Here is a 17,718-nt window from a genome sequence, read left to right as displayed (position 1 = left end):
CTGCTTTGCCTTTTTCTGCCAGCCTTCCTAGCTCTGAACTAAAGCCAGGTACTACTATGGGGATGGACAGATACGCTTATAAAGGCAGTCTGATACCAGATGGCCTTGGGGTGGCTGTGAAATGAATATATGTTTCAAAAGGGAAATCACAAATAAAATAGTGATAATAAACACGTTTAGCATTGGCCTCTGAGGTAGCATGGCAGGACTGGGGGAACTGTGCTGCTTGGGTGTTTTGAAGGTGGATGTGCAATGTTATACATACCACGAACTGGGACTCTAGATCTGGAAGGTTTGACTCTTAAAACAAATGGAGTATGTTGCATACTTGATCAATTAAAATAAAGAGGATTTGTTTAATTTCCCCTGTAGAAACAGTGAACACATGATATGGGGATGGTGTGGTACAGCATCTTCTAATTTGAATACTTGATAAAGGACTAGTTCTGGGAGACCTGAGATGTCTAGCAGAGCTGTTCTCATTTCTAGCCATTTCTCTGTGTTTCTGTTACTGGCTATTTCCATGTCTCAGCCTAGTGCATGTGACACTTTGGAGCAGGTTTAAGGCTTGTGCTTCACTGCATGTTAAAATTTCTTATTAACATCAAAAATAGGACCTCAGAAAATAAGAGTTTTTGGATCTCTCTTGCCTCATTAAAAGCTGTACAGATATTGGAACATTGCTCTTATGGGAGATCTGAAGGTGTGCATTAATCTTTTAATTAATAATTTAAAGAAAAATGATTCTCTTTGTGCATATGAGCTTATTCTTAACAGAGTGATCAGAATGAAGTGCAAGGGACAAAAAAAGCAGATCTGAAATAGCTGGCACAGCATGTTATACCTGTGGTTAGAATTCAGACATTTTCTATGTGCAATTAAAATTCATTATATCTTTGTACAAGAGCTTATTTAGGAAGGCTGACATAGAGAAATTACTTGAGAGATTTCACTTACTGTATTTTTACGCATATAGTAATCTTAGAAAGGTTTCCATTAGATGGAGTGTTCAGAATTAACAATAGTTTCACCTTTAACTTCCAACTGTAGCAGTTGTAATGCAACCTAATGTATTTTTAAAGGCAAGTTTAAGCATTTCTTGTCAGTTCAGTTCAGTTCAGCTCAGTGAATTCTTAAAATATGGAAGTTATTTTTTAAATATGCCTTTAAAGAAACTGTCAGAAAAGGAAATATTGATGTAAAACTTAAGAGTGGTGCCTCACTATTTATTTGTTTGATGTGAGATATTTCCAATTTTCTTGTAAACAAATGGCTCTTTCCTGCTATATATATCTTGGATTTCCAGACTTAGAATTTATTTGGGAATGAACTCACCACCATGAGTGAAGGGCGACTTCTTCCATTCAAGATGATGTTATTAGCTGTGTCTCTGGATGCAGGTAAGTCAGGAGAGGGGGGAAGCAGGCAATGGAGGAGTGTACAAGTCAGCCTGTAAATAGCAAGGCCACAAGCACAAATCTATACGTTAGTTGGTTGGAAGTGGTTAATTTCATCCAATTAACACATATTCCATGGTAAATGGTAGTGCTTTCCTTTGCAATGAATACATTTATTCACATAAAATACAAAATCTGTGATCAAAGCCACCTAAACACTGCATTAAATATGCATACTGAAGGTATGTTGCTTAAGGTACCTAGCACCTGTCATAACATTTCAGGTCAAGAAGGTGACTTTGGAAAGCTGAATGTCCACTACTCCCAAATGCTTACTTTTTAGATTAGGAGGAGAGCTAAAAGTACAGCAGTCACATCATGAGTACATTGGGGTGATATGACAGTTCCTTCTTTTCCTTCTCCCTCTATTTACCCCCATCCTAGTCTACAAACTTTTCGATTAGTAAAGAAAAGAAGTAATAATGGGGAGCTTTCTTAGCACAAGAAATGTTGTCCAAAATGCAGCAGGGCCTAGATCATTATTTTTAGTAAAGTGCTCTTGACTGGTTTTGTTCTGAAAACACTTATAGCTAAGAATTGGCTTGTGTGAAGTAGAATCCTGCTGATATTGGATTGATGCTCTCCATGGAATGTGAGCTGCAGAATTTTGGCCACAAAGCAACTGTCATTATGGGTTCTTTTTTTTGGCTCAAGAGGCCATTTGCTAAATTAGAAGCTATAATTTGTGTTCCAAGTTAAGAAGAATACAGAAGGATGTCTACTAACTTTTAATATAATTGCTTATATTACTGAGTAGGTGATACTTGAGGTGTTTCTAGCACAGCAGTGACAGTTCTGCAGCAGACTGGCAGAAGTCTGCTTGTGCAAATTAGGCTGTGCTTCTTTAGCTCAGAAGGGGAAAGCTGAATACATTGATTTTTCCCTATGTTTGGAATACAACAACAAAAAACATGCCTTGTGTATCAGTGCTTTAACTGAATAGACTGGAGGACACTGTAGTAAGTGCAAGAACAGTCTATGAAGGCTTCTGTTTAAAAAGGAAATTGAAATATCTTTTTGTCACCTAACACAAGTGCTAGAACACTTAGTGATATTAGTTTTGATTAGTAGAAGTAGTATTAGGAACTTGCAGGAGCTTAATTTGCTCCTGATCACTTTCTTGCCTTCTGAGAATCAAGTAGGAAAAGGGAAGAACTGAGCCTGTTTAAAAATCTGAATCAATTAAAATTGGGAGAACGGGAATACACTTATCAAAAGAGTGTTTGTATCTCCTCTTCAAATGGGAAATATGAGGAAAAAAAAAGAAGGCTTGAATTGGAATAATCATGAAGGTGTTCCACTGCACAAACAGTCAGAGCAGTGCTGCTGATTGTCATTCAGTTGATCCTAGCCCCAATATCTCACTGCTTTCAGTTCATAAAAATACTTAGATGGTGCAAGCAACTTAGAAGTTGTCAAGTCCATCTTATTTAGAGATGTGTTATGTTTCCTTTTTTAGCTGTTTGGGGAAAAGAGATATGAAAACTTCTCTTTTTTTTTTATACTTTATGAACCAGGTTGTATTGGGTAATAACCCAGTTCTATCTGTAGGTTCAATCTGCTGATTTTGAGAAAGCTTATAAATTCTACAAAGGAAACACTGAATACCAGGCCTATAGTGGTGTTTTTACATATAAGTATGCATACAGCCCATACTCCACATAGAAATGGATCTCATCTCTGGGCTAATTGCAATAATTCATGAAATGGAGGCAAACAATGGTGGAAACTACAGCAACAAGGCTTTTTTACTGGTTGTTTCAAATTGTAGTGCATGGATGTCCTTTTAGTGTTCCCGAGAGATTTGTAAGCACGTGCCAGAAACAAACAGCTGACCAAAAGAAGAGAGTTCTCCCCTGTGCATCTGCTTGGGTTATAGGTTTATGGCAGTAACGAGCTGTGGAAATCAATCTTTTGTAATCTCTGCCCTTTTTGCTTTACTCAGAGGGCTGCTTTCACATCTATAAATAATCCATTTGTGGATCTGTTTGAAGATAAAAGAGACTTGCAAACAAAAAAGCTTTGCCACACTCTACAGTTACTCATCCAAAAATGAATGTGCAAAGCATGGAGTGATTCAGGTGCACCTTATTGATTTAGATGTTCCTTCCTACAAAATCTTGTTAATGCAGATCGCATTTCAAGACAGTACTTGCAATACAGGCAAGACTTAAAATTTATATTGCCTATAAAATCCTAACAGAATAAACCCGTCCAATTCTGTCTTGTAAGCAAGGACTTAGAACAGAGGCAACACAAAGGAAATGTAACAACTTGCAGATACAGCTATTTATGTGCTTGTGCTTTATTTGCTCGTTGAAGTGCAAGACAAAAGAAGAGTGGGAACATTGTTAGAATTATTGTATCATTCTTATAGTTTTATGTAGCTCATTTTTCCAGCTTCAGCTGTGCTGACTAATTGAAATCTTAACAACTCTAAACTGGAAAAGACAAGCAAGTCTTTTAACATGGATCTCTTTCCAGAATTTCTTATATAATTAGCTCAATGACTTTTTTTTAACATTATTAATATTATTTTTATTTTATTTTATTTTTTGCACTAGGAGCACTTTCTTTATTTTGAAGTCTGTTATTCATTTACCGCATTGTGCTGCCTTCTCCAGGCGCCCACTGCCATAGTCACTTTCCCTTACTGGTCTGTGCAAGGGAAAGACTCCCCTGGTATGTAATGAACTGGCTTCAGAGGTGGGATTGCTTTTTCCTGGCTGTCTTAGCTCTGTTCTCTTGTGAGAGTAGGAGTTTTCTGTATGTATCTTGGATGGAGGATATTATTTATGGTCTAGTTGCTTCTTGTTGTCTCATATCTTTTGGGACAAGACTGCCCTGTAATCAGGTTTCCATATCTTTGCAGAGAAGCTGAAGAGCCCTTCAAATACTCATGGAGTGGGTAGTACGGTGCTCCAAACTTACCTCTCTTCCCTCGTGGGTGGCTTTTACCTCTAATTCTTACTGCTGATTGAACTAACCTTCTGATACATCTATTTCCCCTCATGCTATTTTCACTAGTCTCAGTGTGCTGGATCTCTGTGGAAACAGAATTTATCATTCTACTGGGATGATAGGGAATTCTAATGCAGTAGTGCAACTCTTCTCCACCACTTGCTTCACAACTCCCTGCTTGCCTCTTTCCTCAGAAAGCATTGTGTTAGCATTTCCTGACTTAGGATCACTTAGGAAGATATCCTGAAAGGTATTTTAATATAGTTTATCTGTCACTTCTGTGATATATGAGCTTACCTTTAGAAAACAAAAGTAACAAACAAGTAGAGCTGTGAGATACACCCCTTTCATTGTTGGATACGAGCTGAAAGTTGTCCGACTGAAGATGATGGCTTCTGTGAATCACAGTGGTGTTGAGGCACAGATAGTGCTCTGAGGGACCTCCTCCTTCTTTCTGTTTGATTCTTGTCTATTGTTTCGGGTACCACTGCTACACTTGACTCACTTTAGATCAGCATTGTTAATTAAATAGGTGTCCTCAAGTTTCACTGAGGTGGGAAAAGAATGTCATTTCTGAGGGTGTTTTTTAGAAATGTGATTGGTGTAACAACAAGGAGAGGAAGTGCTTTACTGGAAAAGGAGGAGAAAAAAAAGAGTGCATTTATGGCTGGCAGAGTGAAACAGATTATGTAGAAAGAGGTAAGCACATTACTGACTATGGTGAGGATCAAAATTTTTTAGGCTGGTTAACTGGCTTAAATTACAGTCTGTCTTCTTTGAAAGGGTGATGAAAGCATACATGTGCTTCATTTGTCCTGATTCCTAATAGAGCTCCATACAATCAAAGAATAAAAGTGATTGGATTTGTCATTGTGAAATGGCAGCAGTACTATCACCCTGTGTAACTATTGTGTTTAGCAGATGTTGTGTTGTGATTACCATATTGTGCAAGTGGTACTTCTTCACCCACAGCATTCTTCACAGCAGGCAACTTCAACCAAGTCTAATTTAAGCTTTCATTCCAGTTGGTTTCTCATCCTTCTTTAAACTTGTCAAAGCCAAAACAAAGTGCTTGACATAGTGCACAGATTGTTGCCTGCTGGAGAAGAGCATCACACATGCATTCCAAGCTTGGACAAAACATTGCTCTTTGAGAAGAGACCTAAAAAATTAAAATATAATTTAAAGAATCTTAAAGAAAATGTTAGGAACCATAGTTTAAAAATATTTATATTATTGTCTTCCTTATGGAGGAATTGTTCCTTTTAGCATTCTCAGGATATGTAAGAATGGTCCCTGATTGTATATCTTTCTTGTAGCAAACAGTGATGTTTGCTGTGCAGTAGCACTGAAAAAACATTGGGGTTCTCCAAGACCTGTGAATTGTATCTATTTGGAGAAGATGAAACCACACTGAAGGAGCTGAGAAAAACTGGATAATACAGGAGGAATTTCCAAAGAACATACTCTCTAAACATTAATTTGGTATACTGAACTGAAGGACAGAATGGAAACACTGTAAGAAGCTCCATATCATAGAATATACCTGTGAGTCTATTTGTAAGTACGGGAAAAATGAGTGAGTGAGTATCCTCTAAAATTGAGCTCTCTATGAGAAGCTATGAAATACCTTTGTAAAACTCATCCCTTGATTAATTGGCTTGTTATTCTTTCAAGTTAAAAGATGTATGGGGTAGCTGTACTGTGTTTTCTAACTCTAGAGATACTCAAACTTCAGATCTCTCTATAATGCTGGAATTAGTGAGTTTCGCTAATCATGGTTCTGTGTAAAGCTGATGGGAGGCTTCCTGCTGACAAGAATGATTGGAACTTCAACTCTAATTTTCAGCTATGATGAAAAGGCTGTTATTGATGTATTATGATAAGCAGATAAGAAATACCTTCAAGTATTTGTTGTTGATTTATAACAGAAATTCCTATATCCTGCTGAAGTTCATTTAGCTTTTGCCTTGACCTTTCTATATATTTAGTACAGTTATTGGCTTTAACAACATACACACATGAAATTACTGTTTAGAGACTGTATTATACCGAACTGTATTATACTCATTGTTCAGAGACTGTATTATACCGAATAGTACAATAACAGAAAATAGAATACTGTAAGGGCTTTAGAGAAACAATCTTGCTTTACTGTTGAATTAATTAAGAGACATGTATGGAACCTTTATGTTCCTAAAAGAATGTGTTGGTGTTGGAGTGCAAATAGAAATGCAGAGTGCAGAAATTCAAACAGTTAATTTCCATATTACATTATGAAATTAGAAATATACTGATCTGAATACGAACTGTAAAAATGGATAATGACTTTTGACAGAGATCATAAATTATGGGCTTTTCAAGGTTGTTAAAACAAGTTCCATCCACATTGGTACAACTGCCTTCAAAACACTTGTGTTAGCTAATGGCTGTGCTCTGTTTTGATAAATATTCCCTTCCCAAATTAATCAAGTTATTGAAATAACTTAATTCCATACTCAAACTTGTAAAGAAGCCCACAGTTCTATATAGTGGTTGTTCTAAATTTATTGATACATTAAGTACAGTGTTTATAAGAGCAGGATGAAATGCTTAAGACCTGTTCAGTGATATTGTAACACCATTCAAAATACACTAAAGCAGAGATGTAAAAACAAGTGCTTATGGTTATTTTCCTCTGGAATTAATAATGTACATCTTTTTGATTTTATTTATAGACTTAAAAACATTTTCAGATAAATAATTCTGGAAAGATTATGTAAAAAGTTTGAGCACTAAGAATTTTACTGCATCAGAATCTTATGTTGAACAATACCTTCCTCCTAAACCTATCGGCTAAGTACTGTTCAGAATCAGAATTGTCTCCAATGCCTGCATAAAACATTTTGCATGACTAAAGACTGTTCACAGGAGAGAAAGGCTAGCAATGTTTAATTCCTTCTTCAGGAAATTTACAGATATAGTGAAATCCTGCTTAAAACTTCTACAGTATTCTTGCTTTTTTTCCTTTCAAAAATGAAGAATTAAAGAAGTTTTTATGTAGGTTATAGATAAGATGAAGAAGAGTATTTTTCTTAATTTTAGGAGTCCATGTTTGTGCCAGTAAAGAACTCACTGCAAAATGACACTTTGCTAAAAAAAAAAAAAGAATAAAACGCATATTTTTAAGGGAGAAAAAGAAAAAGAAAAGACAGAATGATTCAGTTGAATATCTGTACATACAAAGATGGTGTTCACAAACTTCGGTCTTTTTCTTAGAAATGTCAAAGCCCTTTATAAAAGCTGATATAACATAACCTTACAACTAAACACATAAAAATAAGGGTGTACTTGTACTTCTATTTTACAGAAAAAGGAGAGAATAACAGAGCAGACACTGATTTTCTGGTGTTACACACAGTCTCACTGGCAGAGTAATGAAAATAGCCCAAACTATTCATTTCTTGTCCTTGGCTTTGGGCACAGAAACACAAATTCTCCAGCATGATTTAAGTCTGAAGTTAAAAGTGGCAAAAGACAGACGAAAGCAAGAAAACACAATTTGTATTTCAAGAGAATGAAGACTCACTTTTAAAGGAAAATGTGTGTTCAAAACTGTATTTTGTGGTTGGAGTAGCTTTCTTAGAAGTGAATTTCTGGCATTGTGTTTGAAACAGCACTTTGGTTCCCAAAGTTTGCTGTAAATAAAATAGTCCATAAGTATATTTGGAAATGAAAATAGTCTGAAAGATTATCCTGCATTTGAAATATATATTTCTAAGATCTATCTATTTTTTTTCTGAAGAAAGAAGAATGAAAGCTCAACAGAACTATCTGACTAGAAAGAAAGAAATACTTCAACAAGTCGTGTTTACAAAACTTGTGCTCTACAGCTTTGTCTCATCTCTTAGGCCACAACTAAGAAAATATTTTCAGCTAGGCCAGGCTTGCTGGCATGTCTTGTTGCCCTGAGCCATCCATGTTAATGCCCCAAATTGCTCCCAGCAGACCGATCAGCAACACTGCAAAATCTGAATCTCCACCTAAACTTCCATCCGAGATGATGTCCCATACTTCATTCTGGGTAAGCGCTTCAGGTAGTACCTATAGCATAGTTGATCTCCTTTATCTGTCACTTCCAGACTGGTGAGCTGTCTCTCCATCTCCAGGTTCCTTTAGTGAATATTTTGGCACTTTCAGGCATTAAGGTGAGATATTCTTGACTTTCATTAATAGAACATTTTTTTATCTTATTAGTACTTAGAAGTTCTAGGTCAGTAAGTCCAGTTTAGACATGGCTGATATCCATGTATCATAAAACAATATGGATTTATAAAAGCAAACAATCTTGCTAGTAAATATGCAGTCTAGAATTGGCTGCTAGATATTTTAGTATCAACTGAACTTCTACAGAATTAATCAGGGAAAATACTGAAAGTTAAAGATCTGAGGGAATGGAGGTTTTATAACACCAACCATAACTTCAGTGCAGCGTGAATATTGTTTAATTGATCATATTACTGTCTATGTTACCTAACATGTCTTCTATTCACCAGTTGTTTTTATACCTCAGAATGTATTTAGTCTACAGTGTTGACAACTGAAAATTGCATTCAAATAAGAATATAAATTGTTTGGAGAGAGAGAGGTTGTTTTTTATTTTTTTTCTGCTAAGCTTTGATTGTAGTTTACAACTTCTCTATCTTTAAACCCGATTTTAATATTGTTCATTAAATCTAGTACATTCTTTCTTCACAAAAGCCCTGCCTTTTCATTATAACCATTTCCATCAGTGACAAGATCAGAGAGCATTTTTAATGCTAAAAAGGATAGAAGGGTAGAAATTAGTACTTAAAGGGTGAAACCATTAGTATTTCTGAGTGCTTCTCTGTATTCATCACTGCCTGATACAGATCAGTATTAATAATGGGAGCAGCCAGACATAATCCATCTGCTGGATATTCCTTTTCTCTCTATGCACTGACTGCCTTGTCTTTTTTCTCAGACACTGCCTGCTCTGGTCTCCAGACAGGAAATCCAGACATAGTCATTCATCAATGCTGCTATAATCTGTCTGATTTTATTAGCTTTTGAATTTTATCATCAAAATGAAAAGCAAGAGGGAAAAAGAGCTCGGCAGTGTTATTCTCCCATACCTATGCATTTTCCTCAGTATAGTGGGCTGAGACCAAAAGAAAATTGAGAAGTTAAAAGGTGCCTCATAAATTCCACTTCCCCCTCCCCTCAGTCTTCTATATTTAAGAGGCTGGTCTGTTTTATTTTATTTATTCTTCAAAAAAATACATGTGGTGTTATACAGTCAGATTTTCGGGTTGATTGTTTCCCTTAATTTCGGATTTCAGGAGCATATGTTGAATATTCTGTATTATTTTGGGGTTTGTCTAGGATGTATCTTCTTTTGAGGAGCAGAATAAAGCAAGAGTTTGAAATTGAGTTGTTTGGAACTGTTGCACTGAATGAGGTGCTCCAAGGCAAGCTGTCTCTGTGTGAATAACTTCCAGTAACTTCCAATATGGAATAATATGGAATAGCTGGTTCATGCAGGAGCATGAGACTTTATATAGAGAGAATATGGAAATGGAGAGAAAATGGAATGAGCCTTTGCTCTTTTCTGGCAAAATGACACAAGCCATTTCAACTTAGGGTACACAGTGGGAAATCATAGAACGGATTTGAGTTTTATTGGTTTTATTTACCTACTGTGTCCAGATTCTGATGAGGGTAAAAATTAGGTTGTGAAAAAGGGCCCACCTGGAGCTGTGTACAACCTACTAATGTTTCTCACAGAGGACAAATTTCCTGCAGATTCTTATGGATATTCTGCTGTAGCAGTCTAGCTGAAAGTTAGTCATGGATTCATAAAATTGAATGAAATGATGGAGTTCCCTACTCATTGCCTTTTGCAATACTATATGGAAGTGAACGAAAAGTTATGCAAGTTTTTTCCCTTACACTTTGTATTGGACGGGAGAACAAATATATGTACTCATGCATCTTTTTCCTACTGGCTTTTTAACATCTGTGAGCCATCTGCCTGACTGATCTTCCTGGCTTCAGGAAAGAATCACCTAGAGGTGCTGTGATGTTCATTTGATTGCTGGGTTGCTGGTAGGCTGAATATGAGCTTAGTAGAAACTTCTGGCTTGTACTCTGCTTATGGGCCTATTTTTTCTACATGTTGTGTGAAAAATGTTGCTTAAAGTTATAAAGTAGTATATGTAGAATTATTACCAGTATTTTTATACTAGGTTTTAGATGATTCCTTTCATCCAAGCATGCTAATCAAGTATGTGGATATACACATGTATGGAAAGTTGAAATTCTAATTACAAACTACTGCTTGATACCAGGAATCTCTGTACAAGTTTAATACATTCTAAGGAATTTACCCTTCAGCTAATATTCTGATGGAACTGTCTGACCAAATTTGCCTCAAGTAGCACAGATGGCTGCTTTTTCTTTGCTTTCTAATTGCAAAAGAAATCACAGTTATGGCCAGTAATGATCAGTTTTGTTATTCAACTCAATCTTTCTGAGCTTGTGCATGTTGATTTATCGAAGCGATTCACATTTTAATAAGATCTGTATGTCTTACCGCAAGAAGCCAACTTGAACTATTCTCTCAGTGTCTCTCTCCTTACATGTCACTTAAATTGCATCTAACTGCAATTAGCTACAATTAAGGATATTAACACTTCATGGCCTCAGACCTTTTTGTGCATACCGTAGATTTTGGGGCAAAGACCTTGCTGTATTTTTCAATGTTTGCACAGACAGTTACAGTTCAGAAACTCGCATACAAATGATAATTTGGAACTTGGAAAGGTAGAATGTATATATCGGCTAGTGGGGATCTAAAGCTTTTACTATAGAAAAGATATATGTAATCCTAGCTGAAGGTAGATTTAATTGTTAGTCCATTTTCCGATGCCTGCAACTTTTCAAGAGTCTTTATACTTCTATAAGAAATTGGAACTTTTTTTTTAGCTCCATAGCTCCACTTAAAATATTTTCAGTCAATTTATATTCCACTGGTGTGAGAGACAAAAATGCTTTCATTGTTTTTAGTTTAGATGCATATTCAAACAAATATCATTGTCTTTATTTCTTGGCATACAAATGCAGATATGTGCATCTAGATAAATACAGCAGAATAATTAGGCATGTTACTGCATGTAAATAATAAAATCCATCAGGCTTCTTGATATTATGCAACCTGTATGTATGATATAATAGACAAATAACACTTGCCCCATTTTTCACTCAGAAAACAGGGCATGAAGCTGTAAAAATAAAATGTAAATTCCTAATAAACTGCTGATGATTTTTTTGAAAGTTAGTTTGACTACTGATATGTGCCTCCAATCCTGTACTGTCATATATATGAATGACATTTAATCAAAATCACTCAGCTGAATGTCTAAACACATCTTTGAAACTGTGGAATAAACTGGAATGCCAGAGGTGTTCCTCTGGAAATTGTTACTCTGTGGAACTGTTCATCTCTTATGTCTGTCAAGATGCTCATTCAAAGTCTCAATCTTTAAAAACATCCTAACAGCAATTATTTAACTTCCAAGAACATATTTATTCAGTTCTCCTTTTGCAGGGTATTTGAGCAGCAGCCCAATACACATCTGCCCTCTTAGATGGAGACTGGAAATGTGAACATTATGGAGCAGAATCTGGAAAAGGCATCAACTCAATGTCTTCAAGAAGAGGCAGATTAACTTTGGAACTTTCTCAAATCCAAGATGGAATTATAGCATTCAAAAGTGGTCTGATGCTAATTGTATTTTTCCAGAATGATATATTACAGTCTTTAGTAGTAGCACTGCTATATTGTTTGATGTTTCTTATAAATTCACTTTACATTACAGCGTTAAATGCCATTACTGTGACTTTATTTATTTTCCACTTCAGTATGGCACATGGAATGGACCAGTAAGCATTCTATCAGTAGAGATCAAAGCAGCTTTTGGAATTCTTGATGTGTCTGGAATCTTGATAAATGTGTAATTCTGCAGAAAAATCTAGATTGAAGCATCTGTAAAGAGTTTGAAGATTTATATTGGCATGGCATAAATCTACAAGCTGTGGAATTATATAGAAGTTGCACAAAAGAGATCATATGAAATTATTTCTCCCTGGGGAGGAACAACCACACACATCAGTACACATTAGAGGATGACCTAATGGAAAAGAGCTCTGCCCAAGTGTACCTGGTTTTCCTGGTGGAGGGCTTGAGCCAGCTGTGTGTCCCTGTGGCCAAGAAAGCCAGTGGTACCCTGGGGTGCATTAAAAGGAAGGTGGCTGACAGGTTGAGGGAGGTGATCCTTTCCTTCTACTGTGCTCTGGTGAGGCCAAAGCTGGACTACTGTGTCCAGTTCTAGACCCATCCATTCAAGAAAGACAGGAACTTCTAGAGAGAGTCTAGTGAAGGGTCCCAAAGATGACGAGGGACCTGGAGAATCTCCTGTATGAGGAAAGGCTGGGACATCTGTGACTGTTTATCCTGGAGAAGAGAATACATAGAGGGGATCTTATCAGTACTTATAAATGTCTAAAGGGCTGGTTTCAAGTGTATGGGGCCAGGCTCTTTTCAATTTCTTTTGCCGGTTGGGGCCTGGCAACAGTACAAGGGAACTGGAACATAAGAAGTTCCACATGAACATGAGGAAAAGTTTCTTTACTGTGAGGGAGACAGAACTCAGAGAAGTTGTGGAGTCCCCTGTGCAGGTGTTCAAAACCTACCTGGAGGCATTCCTACACAATCTACTGTAGGGAAACTGTTTTAGCAGGGACATTGGCATAGATCATATCCTGAGGTCCCTTCCAATTCCTATGATTCTGTGATTTTATGGGAGATATTCATTATTTTTATTATTCTGTGGGAGTTCATTATTTTAAGAAACCTAAGCTGTGCTTCACTGCAATTTATCAGAAATAGAAATATAGAAGATACAGTTATTTGGAATTTAAATCCCAATCAAGTAAATGATGATTTCTTTCAGAAATTGTGTAGCTGAAAACCCAGCATTTTTAGTTTTATAGCATAGCAACCAATGAACTGCATGTCAGAACCTCTTATACAATGGTTTGCTCTCAAAATTCTTGTGCAGAAAGTGGGAAACCTATATTTGATCTTTTTGCCTTTAAAGCATTCAAACCCTACCCTCCTATTTTTCAGGATTTGGCTCTAAACTTGCTAACAATCTGTTCTCAGAGCTTGCAGACTGCACCTCTCTTGGAATTAATGTTTGAAGAGAAAAAATTAAGATGCATGGAAGAGGAAGGAGGGGAGAGATTGTGCAAAAGAGCACCTAGTTTTGAATCTAGCTCTCAGAAAAGTCATCTATGGTATCAGAGTAGTAGGACCCAGGTCTTGCTCCAAAGTCTGCTGCCCATAACTGAAGTAGCATCAATGCACTAAAAGTTATATTTTGAAATAAAAAAGTGTTTTCTAAGAAGTTGTATCTATCTAGAGTGTAAGAAGTGTAATCTGAAAGCACCTAACTGTTTTTCTGAATTCAGTAATTGGATAAAAGAGTAATTGTGTTATTGAAAAAGCTTTTAGAACTATAAAAATGCATTAGAGGATTACTAAAGGCTATGTGAAGTAGTTATCGTCTAATTTTGTTTTTAAACTGTACATAAAGAGAGATAGAAGGTCAAGCTAATTATAAGAAGCCATTGATCTCACTTTGTAGAAAAAGGTGTTTGAAACAATAGGGGCTTCTAATCAAAGCAAATGAGCATCTTCATATATGAAAGCATATGTAAGACTTATGAATACTTTGAATTATACAGTTAAAGAGTACCCTGAAAAACTCTCTCAATTTAAGAGACTGCCTGGTTTGGTGGCTTGACCTTGGCCAGCTTCCAGACACTCACCCAGCTGCTTTCTCACTCTCCCTCCTCAAAAGGACAGAGGAATAAAGGAATATGGAAAAGCATGTGGGCTGAGACAAAGACACATAGATAATTCACTAGTTAACATCACAGTAAAACAGATCTGACTTTAGGAAAATTAATTTAATTTATTGCCATTTAAAGTAGATTTGAATGGTGAGAAATGAAAAAATTACAACCCGCAACCCCCTATTTTTTTTCCCAAGGCTCAATTTAACTCCTTTGTTCTTGAATCTTGTGACTCCTCCTGCTGTGATGTGTGGGTAGCAGAGGCAGTGGTCAGTCTGTAAGAGCATCCCTCTGTGGTTTCTTCCTCCTTACACTGCTTCATAATCCAGTATGGGTCATCGCATTGAGTTGCAGTCACTGGATAAACATTCTCCAGTTAGGTCTTCCTTAGGCTGCGGTTCTTCTTCCCCCGCTCTGGTGTGGGGTCCTCCACAGGCTACAGTATGCATATTCACACTGTAGTTAATCAAGAGTCTTTAATTAAGGCCTGCTGTCTCTTGTATTGTCACTGTGTTATGGAGTTACTAGATCAATCTATGCCCATGACAGGGGGCAGTAGGCCCCTGGGCTCCCCCAGCCCCACAAAAAGGAAGGGAAAGGGAAAAGGGATAGGGAGATGGGAGCTGGGCTCAAGGAAGGAAGAAAAGAACAGTGGCAACAATCTATGGAGGAAAACTTATTTTACTAACTATGATATCAGAATGCAAGATAACCCAATATAATACAATCTAATTGAAATTGAGACTAATATATCAAATAAAATAAAAGTGAGAGAGAGTTCCCAAGACCGAGTCAAACCTGAAAAGCTTGGAACCGCTAGGAAAGCATCCTCCAGCACCCACTGCAAGGCAGTAAGAGACCGCCCCACCTGGAAGGGCCAGATCCCATGACTTCTGTGATATATAGGAATAGGTATCTGGAATTAGAGCATTAACACTTTAACTCCCAGTGCACTACATGATGTTATGATGTGGAATACTGAAAACCAAATAAACACAAAACCATGACACACTGCTTACTGCAGAGAAGAGTCTGGCTCCATGCCCTTTACTGAACTCCATCATGCAGTTACACATATTGGTAAACCTCTAGCCTCTACTGGTACATGGGGTGATTCATCCCCATACGCAGGACTAGGAATTTCCCTTTATTGAACTTCATGAGATTTCCCTCTGACTTTTGTTGAAGTCTCTCTAGTAAGTACAAACATCGTGTATACCAACCACTTCTCTCACTTTCATTTCACTTGGAAAATAAAAAAAGCACCCCAGAACCATTTCTAGGGGAATTAGTGCCTCTATCTTGCTTTGTTGGTAGCACACGACGAGGGATGTGTTGTTGCTGGTCATGGTGGTGAAAGTCAGGTGTGGTTCCTTTTCTTGCCCAGCTGCCAGACCTAGTTACATGAGACTCATTAGAATATAGAAGTACGGCAAGACTGACATTTAAATGAAGACATAATCGCAGTAGCTAGCTAATGTAATTATTTTATTGAAAGCACCCTTTTGGCATGGAGACTTCCATTTCACTCCTTTACTGAAGGAGCTTATTGATTCTACTTATATACTGTCTGATCAATGTATTGCGTTCACGATCGTTAGTCTTTGCTCAGACAGTGGACTATGCACAATTGTCCTTCACGCCACTGCCACCATAATTTAATTTCCAATGTAGCTTGTTGTACATTGTAGGAGCTAGCTTAGGAAAACGGACTAATCACTTATTGAAATCAAAGAGCTATTTTGAGGCATGTTCAGCCTTTTCTACTTTTCAAATCCATGTTAAACAGTAGAGTGCTGGTAGAGACTTGCAGGAGAAAACTCCCCAGTAACACAAAGTTGGTGGGATAAGGTTTTCCACAGGCAGACTAAACCCAGTGTAATTCAGCAAAAGATCTGAGTGTAGAAAATGGGTGGGTACGAAAATGGGTCAGCTCATCTGATAATTTCTATTATAATAGTAGTTACAGGAATAAATAGAAAATTTGGTAATGTTCTATTATAATCCTATTGTATTCCTGCCATTACTTTACACAATGGAGGGGCTTCTGTCTTTACGTCACACACGAGTATTTTAAATAACTAGATTGTCTACATTTTCTGTTTTGTGATAGCTACTCAAGCACCCCCCATTTTCTCTCCCGGGGGCACTAATGATGGAACCATATACTACTGCACTATTTCCAGTGCCCTGCTTCCAATGTGAAGGTCCAGTTCTCTAGTGCTTAGCTCTCTGCCTATGCGTGGTATGCATCTAGGACCAACAACTGGAGTAAAATTATTCTCTGACTAATATGTAGTGTGAACATAAAGTCCTAGAAATAATGAATAGCAGCAAATCAACCTCTAAGCCTACTGTCATTTCAACACCCCAGAAATTGATGGACACACCCAGAATTCTTTTTGCAAACACATTGCTAAACAAAGAGTGTGCACAGATTTCTCTTTCTTTTAAAACAGTAGGAACAAGGAGAAAGAAAATATTTTTGGTCAGATACTCTAATACTATCATGCAGCTCTCAATCATGGTACTTTATCTCTATCCTTCACCAAGCTCATTGTAGGAAATAGTTCTCTAGCAGATTTCAGATTTTCTTGTTGCTTTTTACTTTCTACAAGCACAGTCAGTGTCCTCATCTTTCTAGGTCTTTCTCCAGGAACTTTTTCAGCTTGAATGGCTTATTTTTGTTTAAGGCTATGTGACAGGGAGATGGCTTCCCTTGTTTCAAGCTGGCTTGTTTAACAAAAGAATATAATTGCTTTGACCTACATACATATCAGTCAGACATTAGACATCGAAGAAATTCTGATTGAAAGGAGGAAGTCATCAGAGAATAACTCAGGATGATTTTAAAGAAGAGGAATAAAAATGAAATAAAATAAATAAAATACAATACCATGCTTATGGGCTGCTTCAATTCCTTGAAACAAGATTATTTATTTATATTAGTTAATCTGTAGAAATATGATTCTTAGCTTGAGGATAGAGGAAAAACACATAACAACAAATTTTGATATATTTCAGATACAGACTCCTCTAGTTAGCTCTTTGTTTTTGTCTTAACTGTCAAAGTGGTGTCTACAGCTGTATTATAGAAGACTCAAATAATTCCATCTACTCCTAGACTGCAATAAAATATATTATAAAATATATTAAGAGGATATTATGTAGCTGTGTTGTATCTGTATTGTTTCAGCAGCTAAATTTAAATGAGAATCTACTTCAGCCCATTACAACATTTACACCTTTGTTTCCACAGTTTTATGCCTTACAGTAATTATAAGCAGGAATTTGTCAAGTGAATTATTTTTGCCTATCAGATCCAGACAAACAGTGTTTACAGAGTTTCCTTAACCCATCATTACCTACTGGGTAATGT

This window comes from Meleagris gallopavo, chromosome 1 (genome assembly GCF_000146605.3).
Source record: "Meleagris gallopavo isolate NT-WF06-2002-E0010 breed Aviagen turkey brand Nicholas breeding stock chromosome 1, Turkey_5.1, whole genome shotgun sequence".
Lineage (NCBI taxonomy): Eukaryota > Metazoa > Chordata > Aves > Galliformes > Phasianidae > Meleagris > Meleagris gallopavo.
This window is presented reverse-complemented; position numbering follows the sequence as displayed.